This window comes from Lynx canadensis, chromosome D2, assembly GCF_007474595.2.
Source record: "Lynx canadensis isolate LIC74 chromosome D2, mLynCan4.pri.v2, whole genome shotgun sequence".
Taxonomy (NCBI): Eukaryota; Metazoa; Chordata; class Mammalia; order Carnivora; family Felidae; genus Lynx; species Lynx canadensis.
In genome coordinates this window covers 82,863,547-82,877,603 of record NC_044313.2, presented here as the reverse complement: position 1 = coordinate 82,877,603, position 14,057 = coordinate 82,863,547, and positions in this window count along the sequence as shown.

The window sequence follows — 14,057 nt, the reverse complement described above, 5'->3', positions numbered from 1 at the left end:
GAGTAGACATTTCCAGCTCTCAAGTTCCCTGGTCTTTTCAATAATACAACAAAAGGTCCCCTTGGGAAGGTAAAAGTAGGTAGATACACATTTGTCTGCCTTGTCTACACATGCTTTTCTTATTAATGACATACGTTGTCTTGCGGTTCCAAAATGAACTACTGCTGTTGTGGAATTAAAGTGATTCAAAAAAACAAACAACAACAACAAAAACCCACTAAATCAAACTCTATTTCCATGAAACAAGTACAAAAATCTTCCAAGCACTTCAACAATACATTTAACACAATTATGAAGTCAACTATATACTGCTCAAAACCTTCAACAAGGGTCAATCAGCTTAGCATTTCAAACATTTCCAGATGTGGTTTCTCAAAGCTACCTTTGGTTTTGGAAAAACTAGTAGGGAAGTCCATATACATTGAACGTATGGAACAACATTTACTGATATTAAGGTTGCTAACATCAGTTTACCCTTGTCAAGTTAGAGCACGTTGATTTGAAGTCATGATCACAGGATTAGTACACAGAATTTCTACTTCTTCACATTTTCTGATCCGGTCAACATTTTAACATTCACCTAGTCAAGACTCAATATTCTCCATGTCCTGTGCCACCAATGGCATTTAATATATTAATTGAAATTACTTCCCTCTACACGGTGAGTAAATAAGTACATTATTCTACTAACTTCAGAAATGATTTAGGAAGAAGTCACCATGTGGTTCTGGCAGTTATTCACTGTCTATTCCCAGGTAATTTAATGAATCTTTCTGAACCTCAATCTCTGTTTTTCTACAAAATGGGATGATAATTCTTTCATGGTCAAATTCATAGGCTTATTTATCATAATGATCAAGTGAAATGGTAGACTGACTATATGTATAAACAATGAAATGTCACACAAATAGCAGATATATAGGTTCAAGATCTCTTAGAGTGGTGATTGTAGATAGCTAGGTGGGTCCTGAGGGATTAGTTCCTGTTTGACTTAGAAGTTGGTAGAGAGGAACTTTTCTGCCTTGTCTATACGTGCTTTACTTATTAATGACCAACATCGTCTTCTGGTACCAAAGTGAATCCCATTGTTCTGGAGTCAAAATAATTGCAGATGGCCTGGGCCTCTGGGTACTTGGGCACAGCCATCAGTGCACAGCTCCCTGCCTCGAACGTAAGCATTATATATATTATTATAGCGTATGTAGTTGCTCTTCTGAGTTTGTTTGGCTCTCTTAACATTTTCATCAGAATGTTTGGGAGATTGGAAGATGAACGTTATCATATATACGTGTACATTTGTGGTGATGCCCAAATAGTAGCGAAAACATTTTTAAAAGCATCATGTTTTCAAAGGCCTATAGGACTCTGGTTGCCTGAGAGCTCAATCTGAGTCCCACAGTTGAATCTCCCCCACCCCACAACCCAATAATGTAATCACAGACAAGAGAAGTATAAACGTGTATTCTCCTAAACAAGGAGGGTCAGACTCTTTCTCAACTCTACGCTGGTGAGATCACGGTGAAGGGGACCTTCTTTTCTGGCTCCTGGTTTTGGAGGCAATACATAAAATGAGGAAATGAAACCAGGATGGTCTATGACCTGCATATCATGAACAGCTGGAATGTTGAAAAAACTGAAAAGGTTCAACTTGGAGAAGAGAATACTGAGCAAGCAGTATGTTTGCATACTTCTGGGGGTCATCAAATACTAAAAGACATTTCCTGTCTGTTTAAAGAAGGCAGACACAGATTGATGAGGAAAAGCTGTAGGAAAACACTGTGACATAAAGTAACAAAGAACTCGAGCCATATATCTGTATCTATATCTATCATATATATATATATATATATATATATATATATATATACACACACACTCAAGTCTTTACACTCAAGTGTTTATATATATATATATATATATATATATATATATATATACATACACTCACACACACATATATATAGACACACACACACATACAGTTAAGTCTTTATATATATAACTCTTTATATAAAACTCCTATACATGCATACACACACACATATATAGTTCTTTTTACTTCCCAATGCACTTCAAGATCTCTCACTAATTAGCTATAAATTAGTATTTATGTAGCGCTGTATACACACAGTGTTCTCACTCTGAAAAATACGTCTTGAGAGAGAGATCAGAACAAAGCACCATTATAATTTCAGGAAATGTAGGACAGATTAAAAAATGCTTATGAAGGTCACGAACATGGGTATGAACATTTAAAGATCAACAGAGTTTTGACCGATTGATAAGCTGTGATGTTCTAGGTAGAGTAAACAACACAAGCAGAGGCCCTGAGTTTGGAAAGCACAGGTGTATTTAGAAAATTAAAAGAAAATGAAATATGTTGTAGCATAAACAAGTCTTGAGAGATAATGAAAGAAGAGTGGGCAGGTTGGGGACTTTGGTATGAAGGGCCATTCGTGTCAAACGCAGAAGACTCTCAGAAAAAAATAGGTACCATTGAAAACACTTGATTCTTTTAAGACTTTGAAATCCACTTAAGACATTTTAAAAATTTTCCTTTAGGAAGATGACCTACGGGTCCTTTTCATATCACATAATGAGATTTATTATGATCTGACATGTTAATTTTATTTGACAATAATATTATGGAATAGTTGTGCATTCACTTCAATGTTTTACTAACAAGCAACTTGAAGAGGGAAAATTATCTTTATGTTTGTATTTTCGAACAACTTGCACTCTGCTTTTTTCATGGAAGCTATTCAGTATCTGATTAAACATCATCTATGACTTGATAGTCCCCCAAACTTTAGCATTTAGTGAAATTCACTTCATTTGAGAATAAGAACCCACATAGTTTACGTTTATTATTTCCCAGTGCACTTCATGACCTTGCAGACCTCAGGAAAATCACTACAGAGATACTTTCTTACTGCCTAGCTCATGAAAGAAAACAAAGTTTATACAAGATATGGCAATTTTTTGATTTTTAATAATTGGCATTCCACGTGTTTAAGATATTTTATATGCCTGTAAGCTTCCTAGGCTAGGTCATTCCTTAACTTTATTAAATGTAAGAGTTTGCATTCAGTTTAGAAAACAGTTTATGTATTCTTCTATCCTACCTACGTGCCGGATCCTTATATGCAACGCCACTTGTTCCCCTCGTGTGAAACTAGTCTGTTAACAACTTGACAATGAGGAAAAGTTGCTTTTTTGGCACTATGCACAGAAGCTGGATGTTTTGTTTTATAGTAAATGTAGATTTTTCTGTGATTTCAAACGTTTGGCTCTCTTAACTATACAGAGCGTGACGATAGAGTAAGGAAACTGTTGACAGAGTCAACAAATGACAAGATCAATTTTGCCTGCTTTATGCTTTTAGATTAATAATGTGTCTAACACTTCCCAAATAGTTCTCAACTGGGAGGTGTTAGAACCCTCCCACTATGAAGCATTACTTTATCATTTTTCTCCATTATCTGTACTAGCATTATCAACCAATCGATGCCAAAAATCAAGTCAGCAAACACTTACTGAGTAACATTTATGTGCAAGATACTTTCCAGGGCAAGGGGGCAAGATAGGCTCTGGGGGATGCAGGAAAGAGAGAGATTCAGCTTTGGAGTAACGTGCAATTCTTATCAATCAGCAGCTAAGATCAAGGAGCACCGTAAACTAAGGAAGACATATTTACATTGATGAGCAGTCTTCTTTGTTAACGAGCGTTCTTGCTTTGAGCCATAGCTTGGAGGACTGACAGATTTCAGCTCCTTTCATAAGAGATGCAACATGATGAAACAGACATGGTGTTTCAGACGGGTTGGTGTCTATTTATCGACAGTGTCGCTGACACTACAGATCCCTCTATGTATGATACCCCCCAAAGGACACTCACAGCAGGTATCTGTGTACTTGAGGAAACATCAAGGGAACAGATGATGTCCTTGCCCTCCAGGTACCTCTTTGTTGATGTAACTCACATGCAGTTTGATCTAGAATGGCCCTTCGTTACAGCTGGTTGAAAATCTTTCCTGTAGAGATGTCAAAGTGAAGTCTCTGGTTGATAGGGAGACTGGTGTGCAGCAAAGGCAGGATGGAGGGAGATTTGCTATCCCATGAGCCTGGCCAAGAGTTCAGGTCTCCCCTCTCCCTTGTCTGTATTCCTCCTTCATCACACTGCTTCTCAGGCTTGAATTTATAAAGAGACATTTTCGGAGAGGCCTGGAAGCCTCACAAAGGCATGTGGTAAGCAGGTAACACACACACACACGCACACAGGGACTATTTCTTGGGTCATTAAGTAGCACAGCTTTGAGACTTGAACAAGAAACACCTCAAGAGAAAACACAATCACAGTATATGCTGGAAGGTATCAGAAAATGCTACTCTTCACAGAAGGAAGAGATCAGAACGGGCTGGGGGAGTCGGGGTAGCCAGTCGGTTTGTTCTCGGAGATAAATTTCAACACATCTCCTGGCCAAGAAAGAGACTGATATCCTCGTGGGGAATTCTGTCTGTTTCTATGATGTTTAGTTTGGATTCAGGAAAAAGGACCCTCCCTGAAGTAACTGTTTCTGTTCTATTGAGGACCCAGAAGGTGACAGAGTAGGGTAGAACAGGGAAAGTGGCTGGCTGTCATGGGGATTTCCACAGTATGTTAATGTATTGCCATTATCTGCTTTCTAGGACCACTTGTGAGATCAGCTGCGGCCAAGGGGAATTTCTCACCTACAGTAAGAGACATACGTCTGGACACCTGATTTCCTGCAGCATTCACAGAAATCCTCGTAACAAATCTAGAAAAGGAGGCTCTAATTTCATCGTAAAATTACTTCTACTGCATAGATGTTTATTTCAAGCTGGTCAGGTTTTCTTCTGCCTCTAAATTTTGAAATTCTAATGTTCTAATCCATCCCTTTATGGGTCAGTTAAAAAAATTGTACGTATAATTATGCTGTATATAAATGACTATCCAAAGACACACCCCATTTGCCAAATGACTATAAAAACATAGACTCCACTTACTCTTATCATTCTCTAGATAAGAATTTATTCCCTGATGTGAAATTAACTTTTAAAAACATTGACTATTTTATTAAATTATTTTCAGTGAAAATACATTATAGCAGAGCCTTCATGTCCTCAGGGAATATATATTAATAATGCTACTCATCTTATGTGCTTTCTCTCTGATAAATAATTACCACCTTAAATAGAATAAATAATTTGTATGGCATTATTTCTATGTATAATTCAAGAAGAGCATTGTGAGTAGTAGCAGCTGGACTGCCTCAGTTGACCCTTCAACAACAAAGGGGTCAGGGGAGGCGACCTTGCACAGTTGAAAAGCTGTGTATAACTTTTGATTCTCCCCAAATTTACTAATAGCCTACACTTGACCAGAAGGCTTACTGACAACATAGTCAATTGACGTATGTTTTATATGTTATTTGTATTATACACTGTATTCTTACCATAAATTAAACTAGAGAAAAGAAAATATTAAGAAAGTCATAAGAAAAATACATTTATAGTACAGTACTGTAAAATTCTGCATATAAGTAGATCCAGGAAATTCAAACCCAAGTTGTTCAAGAGTAAACTGTTTATTATTATGTTATATTTATTATATTATATTATATTATATTATATTATATTATATTATATTATATTTTTATTTATACATATACAAAGTTCTTAGAAATCTTCCTGGGACATGTTCAACACTCCAATTGTTGCTAATATATGTGTGTGTGTGTGTGTGTGTGTGTGTGTGCGTGTGTGCGTGTGTGTGTATGTATGTTCACAATACATAATTTCATTTAAAAAATTAGGGAAAATAGAAGATGAAGTCAAGAAAATATGGTAGTCTGAATAGGCTGTAACAATCACCACATATTATACATGTATGTGCGCATATATACACATTTATGTGTACTTTTATACAGATTTATACATAAATATCATAGCCTTTTCCTATCATGACCTTCAAACTCCCACAGCCTCTGCCATTGCCATTCCAACACCACTTGTACATTTGTGGGTATTTGTTGCAGTAGTGACTCACTTCAGGTGCCAAAATCTGCATTACTTTGCCAATACCGTTGCTAGCACATCACCAACGCTTAGTGTTTCAATACAACATAAATCTACCATCACTCAAGTTCCAGGGGCCAGAAGTCCAAAGGGGTTGCTTTTCCTTCTGGCGACCCTAGAAGAGCAATTCCGTTCCCAGATGCTGGCCTCATTCCTTGACTCACGGCCCTTCGTCAATTCTGACTTCTATTCCGTCATCCTGTCTTCTCTGGCTGACTTTCTTGTCTCCCTTTTTTCCCTGAGAAGGACTCTGAGATTCTGTCAGGCAGATCTGTATTATCCCCTCATCCTAAGATTCTTAACTTAAGGATATTAGCAAAGTCCCTTTCCTACATTCAGTAATATAGTCACACATTCTGGGGGAGAAAGATATGGGCATTTTGGGGGGTACCATTCTTCCTACCATGACAACCATGCATAATTGAAGCAAAACTCTTATAGTGCCAGGGCACCTGGGTGGATCAATAGGTTAACTGTCTGACTTCAGCTCAGGTCATGATCTCACAGTTCGTGAGTTCAAGCCCCACACTGGGCTCTCTGCTGTTGGCATAGAGCCCACTATGGATCCTCTGTCCCCCTCTATCTCTCTACCCTTCCACTGCTCACATGCTCCCTCTCAAAAATAAACATTAAAAAAAAGAGTAAAAAAATTTTTTTTAATGATACTGCAGATAACATGATAGATTCTGAATTTAAGAGAAGGCAAAGTTTCTTTATGATAGTCTAAAAATTAGTCTTTTAAAATACTTTCCTCATACAGAAAACAGAGAGAGATGCTAAGAGAAAGAGGCCGCAACAAATGATGAAAACACAAGAGTCCACATATTGGTCTAGGCCTTTTCTGTCCTACAGATGATACTCTGATGCCATCTCCCAATTTCTCACCATGCTGCTGGCGATGTGAACCAAAGCCTCCGTGGCCGCCTGCCCCAGAACATTCCCTGCTCCATGAAGTCCAGCCAACTGCCTAATTGTACCTTCTTTCTCACTCACCTGCAGTTTTGTGTTACAGTTTTGGAACGACCAATAATAAACAGCCAACTGACATTTGGAGCAGAAGCTTTCCTGGTCTGCAAAGGCCACAGAAGTTTCCCCAACAACAGGTCACGGGCTCATATGACCCCTCACCTCCTCACTGGGGCAAGGATCATCTTCCCTCAACACTGGAAGGCAGACCATCACTGGTTGGAGAACACTGGAGAGAAGAAAGTTGCAGATTCTCACAGCCTCTCAGCTGTCATACTTAATAATATGTTGAGCCCACTGTAACAATTTATAAGTAATCAGTATTTAATTTGGGTGCCAGGTTGTTAGTATTTTTGTTCTCAGGAAACCTGTATTATGGATAAATCAAGTCATGTGCTCAGTGAGCATTCGTGTAAAAAAGCTGAGACCTTTTTTGGACCATGATCGGTGAGGACCAAAAATATTTAGAAGAGGTTAACAGGGATGATAGGATTTAACCTAAAGCTATAATGTTTTATAGAAAATATCCTGCTGTAAAAGGAAGAGGAAGAGAATACAAAGGTCAGGAAGAAATGATAATGGCGACGGCCACCATATTACATATTTACAGGACTGATGTCGATACTGTGTGATGTAGGTATTATTACCTGATAAAACTGGGGCTAAGAATTTGGTTCTTGCACAATATTGTACCACTAGTGACACAACATAAAAATAAACTCGCAATCCTTTAATATGAAATCTCCATTGTTCTTTCTCATTCCTTAAATGTCTTCAATAAAAATCACAGCTGAAGGGCACCTGGGTGGCTCAGTCGCTTAAGCATCTGACTTTGGCTCAGGTCATGATCTCACGGTTCATGGGTCAAGCCCCTCGTTGGGCTCTGTGCTGATATCTCAGAGCCTGGAGCCTGCTTCGGATTCTGTGACTCCCTCTCTCTCTCTCTGCCCCTCCCCCACTTGTGCTCTGTCTTTCTCCCCCCAAAATAAAATAAACATTAAAATTTTTTAAATGCCTCACATATATTTAATATATAATATTGAATAGTTATTTTTTATTTAAACTTTTTTTAATGTTTATTTATTTTTGACAGAGAGAGAGAGAGAGAGACAGAGAGAGAGGGAGACACAGAATCCGAAGCAGGCTCCAGGCTCTGAGCCGTCAGCACAGAGCCTGATGCGGAGCTTGAACTCACAGGCCGTGAGATCATGACCTGAGCCAAAGTCGGACGCTCAACCGACTGAGCCACCCAGGCACCCTTTGAATAGTTATTTAAAGATAGTTGCTATTAATATTAACATCCTCATCCCCGCTGTTACAGACTATGAATGGATTCTGTCCTTTCTCTAGACCAGTCTCAGCTTTTGCACAGCCCTCTGGACTCTGGGACTCACTGAGACAGCTTCCACTGAATAAATTAATCCCACATTCCAGTATTCTCTTCAGCTCTTATTTCACTTGGTTTCCAACCTGACATATTTGGTCAACTCAGCATATACATTCTAGTAAACCTGAATTTTAACAGTGTGCCTTCCACTTTGGGGCTTCCCTTACTGTGGACACAGCGATCATACCCTATAGCCTAATGTTCCAGTAGAGTGAAATTTTGCCCTACCCCAAGCCAACCTGAGGATTCAGCCTGCATTAAGTCTTCAACCTGCATGCCTTGCCTTAGATTCTTCATTGCTAATCACTTTCCTTTTAAATTTCAATTCCATAAAGAACCTAGAATATTTCACCCTCTAGTAACATTTTCACTTTCTTGGACACATCACCTTGCCAGGCTTTTACAGGTGTATGAAACTGAATCTTGAGAAAAACTCATCCCAAAAAAGCACAGGAAAGAAATAATATCCAGCCTTCTGTGTTGGTCTACCATTGGGCTTATGGTAAACATCTGACTCCTTCTATAGTCAGTCCCAGAAAGGCCTGGACTTTGAAGTAAAGGAAGATACGCTTGAGACTTTTTCATGTTCTTTCCAAGGATGACTGCCAAAGAGTGTTGTAATTGAGCGCCCGATTATTTCCCTCTTTCTATATTAGTTACATCAAGAGATTTGAGGATTAAATGCCTGAGAATAGCTCTTCTATTCTTTTTCTGAGCTTCTAGGCTAGTTTTCAGGTAGTGGTTACAAGTGGGGAAAGAAATACGAACTACAGCTAAATTTACGTGTTTTTTAAATTAGCCAAATAAATTGCTTAGTGCTAACATTGTCAGATCTTTTGACAGCTGAATTAGGTCTTTACCAAGCTTATAGGAGTTCTAGAAGTAAGCAACAATGCACAGTTATTACTAATTAACTAGGATGGTATTAAGAATAATGTGCCATTGTTCAATTTACCAGGGCTTCTGATTACTCTACATACAATACCTCTACTTAGTAAATACTACCCTATAATGAGGTCCTAAAATAAAAACTACTTGGATCAAACCGGTTCATCAGAATGGCTGCCTTTCATGCCTGGGAAATCCATTATTTAAAAAAAAATTTTTTTAATGTTTATTTATTTTTGAGAGAGAGAGAGAGTGAGTGTGAGTGAGTGGAGGGGCAGAGAGAGAGAGGGAGACACAGAATCGAAAGGCTCCAGGCTCTGAGCTGTCAGCACAGAGCCTGACGTGGGGCTCGAATCCACGGACCACAAGATCATGACCTGAGCTGAAGTCAGACCTTTAACTGACTGAGTCACCCAGGTGCCCCAGAAATCCGTTATTTTGAAATGGCCTGATGGAATATATTGATACAATTTTACTTTATGTATAAATTTTGACATAATTTCAAATTTCCACTGACACCACACCTCAAAATATAATGATTGTGCACCTAACAATTAGAAAGAAGTCTGGATGGGCACATTGTAAACTGTGTTTCCATCGGTACTACCTCTTAAAACCAATTTGCTAGTGAGCAAAACTACGCTCTGTTCTTTGTTGAATGAGTCCTAAATTATTATAGTTTCAAACAATGGGAAGTATTCCAAGATGCGGTTGCTACATGCACAGTTATTATTGCAACTTTACATGGATTCTGCCTCATTTATCTATATTCAGTGAAAGAATATCTATATTCAGCACATGCAGGATGGTTCCTTCCTTGATTTCATGTCATTTATCCCTGTGTATTCTGCTACTCCATTGTCATTTACTGTCCTTACATAACCAGAACTAACGGTGCACCTGGGCTTCATAACAGCAAGCATTTATAAGCACAACTTATGTGCCAGGTGCTGCTCTAAGTGCTCTGTCCTATGAATCCCCACAACGACACTGGAAATAGGCAATATTATGATGCCCATCTTCCAAATGGGAAGGAGGAGGCACGGGAAGTTCTACTTAATGCATTCAGGACTGCACGCACCTACATGCCTTGGGCAAGATCCCTGCTTGTCTTCTGTGTTGGTCTCAGTCCCATCTCACCTGAAATGTTACAGATCACCTAGTGCTGAGGCCAGTCCCCAGCTGACGGTCAGCAAGGAAATGGGGAATTCAGTCCTACGGTCGCAAAGAAACTAGATTCTACCAACTACCTGAATGAGCGTTGAGTCTCTGCTGCGAGGAACCTTGAGTGTGAGACCCTGCCCACAGAACCCAGCACAGCTGCACCCAGACTCTGACCCACGGAAGATAGGGGTTGTTTTAAGCCATTAAGTTTGGTAATGTGTTATGCAGCGATGGAAAACTAAGATGATTGGTCTTGAATTTTACAATCTATGTCAGGACAGTGTGCCAAAGACTAAACCCTCATTTAGCCAAATTACTCATTTTTAATAGGTTGCAAGAAAATCCAAACGAATTATCCCCCCCCCCCAGGGGCAAAATTCAAGAAGGAAAATCTGAGAGTAAATACTTTGGTTCTCCCAATAACAAAGGAGATGAATGAATTCAGTATTAATTATAACAAAAAAAATGCACTCTCCTTCACAAAGTTTCATGGGGCGCCTAGGTGGCTCAGTCAGTTAACTTTCTGATTCTTGTTATCATCTCAGGTCGTGATCTCACAGTCACGTCATGAGATAGACCTCTGTGTCAGGCCCCCAGCTGGGTGTGGAGCCTGCTTGGGATTCTCTCTCTCTCTCTCTCTCTCTCTCTCTCTCAAAACAAACAAACAAACAAACAAACAAACAAACATTAAAGAAGAACAAGTTTCATGGAAATGGTTAGGAAAGTAATTTTTTATTAACAACCCAATTCAAGTTTTTCAGCAATTATTCAACATTCGGCCTTTCAAAACACATGTTCCAAAAGGGGCATCTGAGCATTTGCATTTTCCCTTCTATATGGTACATTTGTGAAACCCTAAGGTAGGAGAATCAACCTGGGTATGACTGTCAAAGAACATTCGGCATGAATTTCACCCTCCCACTCTCTGAGATCTTGAACAGGCAATTAATCCTTGTGGAGCTCATTATCTTAATATGTAGAATGGATTTAACACATTAACATGTTGGAGTTCATGTGAAGCGATATATTATGTACTTAATGTAGCTCTCCACATGCAGAAGTAGGAAACTGATAATTAGCTACTATCATGAATTAATTAACATTAATAAGTTGTCAAACTGTCGTTTCCAATGTCGTCAATATTGGCAACAGTATTGGATGACTTAATTTACATAGGGCTGTTACAAAATGATGTCCAGACTTTTTGTATTTTGGATAGTGGAGAGTGAAACAGTTCAGTCTTGGTACTTAGGAGGGGAAAGTCACTTAAAATGGAAATAAGTAAAGGAGATATAAGACCATTAAAAATAATGCAAATAGAAATGAACTTGTAGAAGTTTACTTAGTCCTTATTCTTCCCCAGGACGGAGGCAACCCATGGCCACTCCAACCTTCCTTATGTCACCACACGGCCTTTCAGTAACAAATGTCTGTTATTTATCTGATTTGAAAGGATGGTTTCTTCACAGATACATTACCTCAGAACTACAACTGCCAGATATAAAATTAATATGTCTAGTTATATTTAAACTTGAGATAAACAAAATTATTTTAGGATAAATATGCCCCATGCAGTATTTGTGACATACTCATAGTTAAAAGTTACCCATCTTTTCTCTGAAATTCAGATTTCATCCTGTATTTTTATCTGCTAAATCTGGCAACCTTATTCAGAGCAAAAGTCATAATATTAAAACACTTATAAGCTTAATATCAAAGGAAATCTTTTACATCAATGTGAGGTAGGGAAAAAATTCATATACCTTAGAGGCCCCTTTTGATGGTCCTGTGATATGAAATATCATGAAGGTCCACAGTGGCTCTGACGAATCTGGCTGAACTTGAATTGATAGAGGGAATTACACACAAAAAAAACACTTTAAAAACTATCTTCTGTGCAATTTCCAATAGTAATGAGCATCCTGGCCTCCAAAGAGGAGAGATTGTTCAGATGACAGAGGTGTAATTATTTCTTTCACTTACCATGATTGGCTTGCAAGAAATTTAGCTAGCTACAATGTAATACCCAATGATCCGTGACCTCTTCCCATTTTCCACAAAAATAGGTACCTGGAATAATTAATAAGTGCTAACTATTAATTTTCTAGAAAAATTTCCATTTATGTTATAGATATAAATCATTCCCAATGACCCACCATCCCCAACGCTGTCTAGTTAAATTTTTATGCATTAAAATTCACTTTTCAGGGGCGCCTGGGTGGCGCAGTTGGTTAAGCGTCCGACTTCAGCCAGGTCACGATCTCACGGTCCGTGAGTTCGAGCCCCGCGTTGGGCTCTGGGCTGATGGCTCAGAGCCTGGAGCCTGTTTCCGATTCTGTGTCTCCCTCTCTCTCTGCCCCTCCCCCGTTCATGCTCTGTCTCTCTCTGTCCCAAAAATAAATAAATGTTGAAAAAAAAAATTAAAAAAAAAATTCACTTTTCAAAGGAAATCCCACTAACTCTATGGGCTCAGCGTCCATTCAGCTCTGAAGTGAACAGCAATTCCATCTTCTTTCTCTATCTTTTTTTTTTTTTTTTTTTTTTAAACAGATACAGTGATCCTGAAAGCAACATGTGCCCTGTAACTTCTGGGATTCTGAGATAATGCAAATTGGAAGTGCCTTTCATCAGGGACAGACAGCCCCGGATGCATGGGAACACCATCGTCACCATACTGATAAGTGTAGCTGTGGGACCCAGTGCTTTCTGTCCCCGGCGGAGGCCTAAGTGGCTGTCGATTTGCATTTCTCCCTAGTCCCCACACCAAACACTGAACATCAAGTTCAGGAAGGTTGACTCATGACCACAGACACATCAAGTTCTACGGCCAGGAGCTGATCTAACTGCCAGAGAGAGACCAGGAGATGACCAGCACGGGATCGGGGAGGGAGACAGACAACCTGTGCATAGCATTCTCCCCAGTGCTGTCGTCTCACCCGTCTCTGCTGTGTCAAAAGGTTCAAGTCAGGGAAGGTTTTGTTTCTAGTTTTTGCTGACAGCTCTTTTATCCATGATGTTTATTACTTAGGATACACCACCTGGGATCATAAGAAAGTATTCAAGGTGTATGAAGATAGTGACTGTAAATCTGTCAAATCACTTAGGGCCACAGTAGGCTCTCAGTTTCCCAGAAAGCATCAGCTTGGCTGTGAACGTGACAGGAATCTAAGAATATTTAAAAACATATATACCCATATATAGATATAGATAAACATATATATTAATGACCCTATTTCAAAAAAGTCCATCCAAAATGGGACCATTTCACAGCCCGTAACCATGCCACCCTACTCTAAAGCTCCATCCTCTTCTACCGGTACTCTGATAGGCTCCTAACTACTCTTCCTGTGTCTACTCTTGTTCTCATCTCTTTATTCTCTACATAGAGACCAGAGTGATCTTTGTAAAATATGACTCCGGTCATTTCGCTCTTTTGCTCAAAATATTCACATGGCGGGAGCCTGGGTGGCACAACTGGTTAAGCATCCAACTCTTGGTTTTGGCTCAGGTTATGATCTCATGGTTTGTGAGTTCGAGCCCCACATCAGGCTCT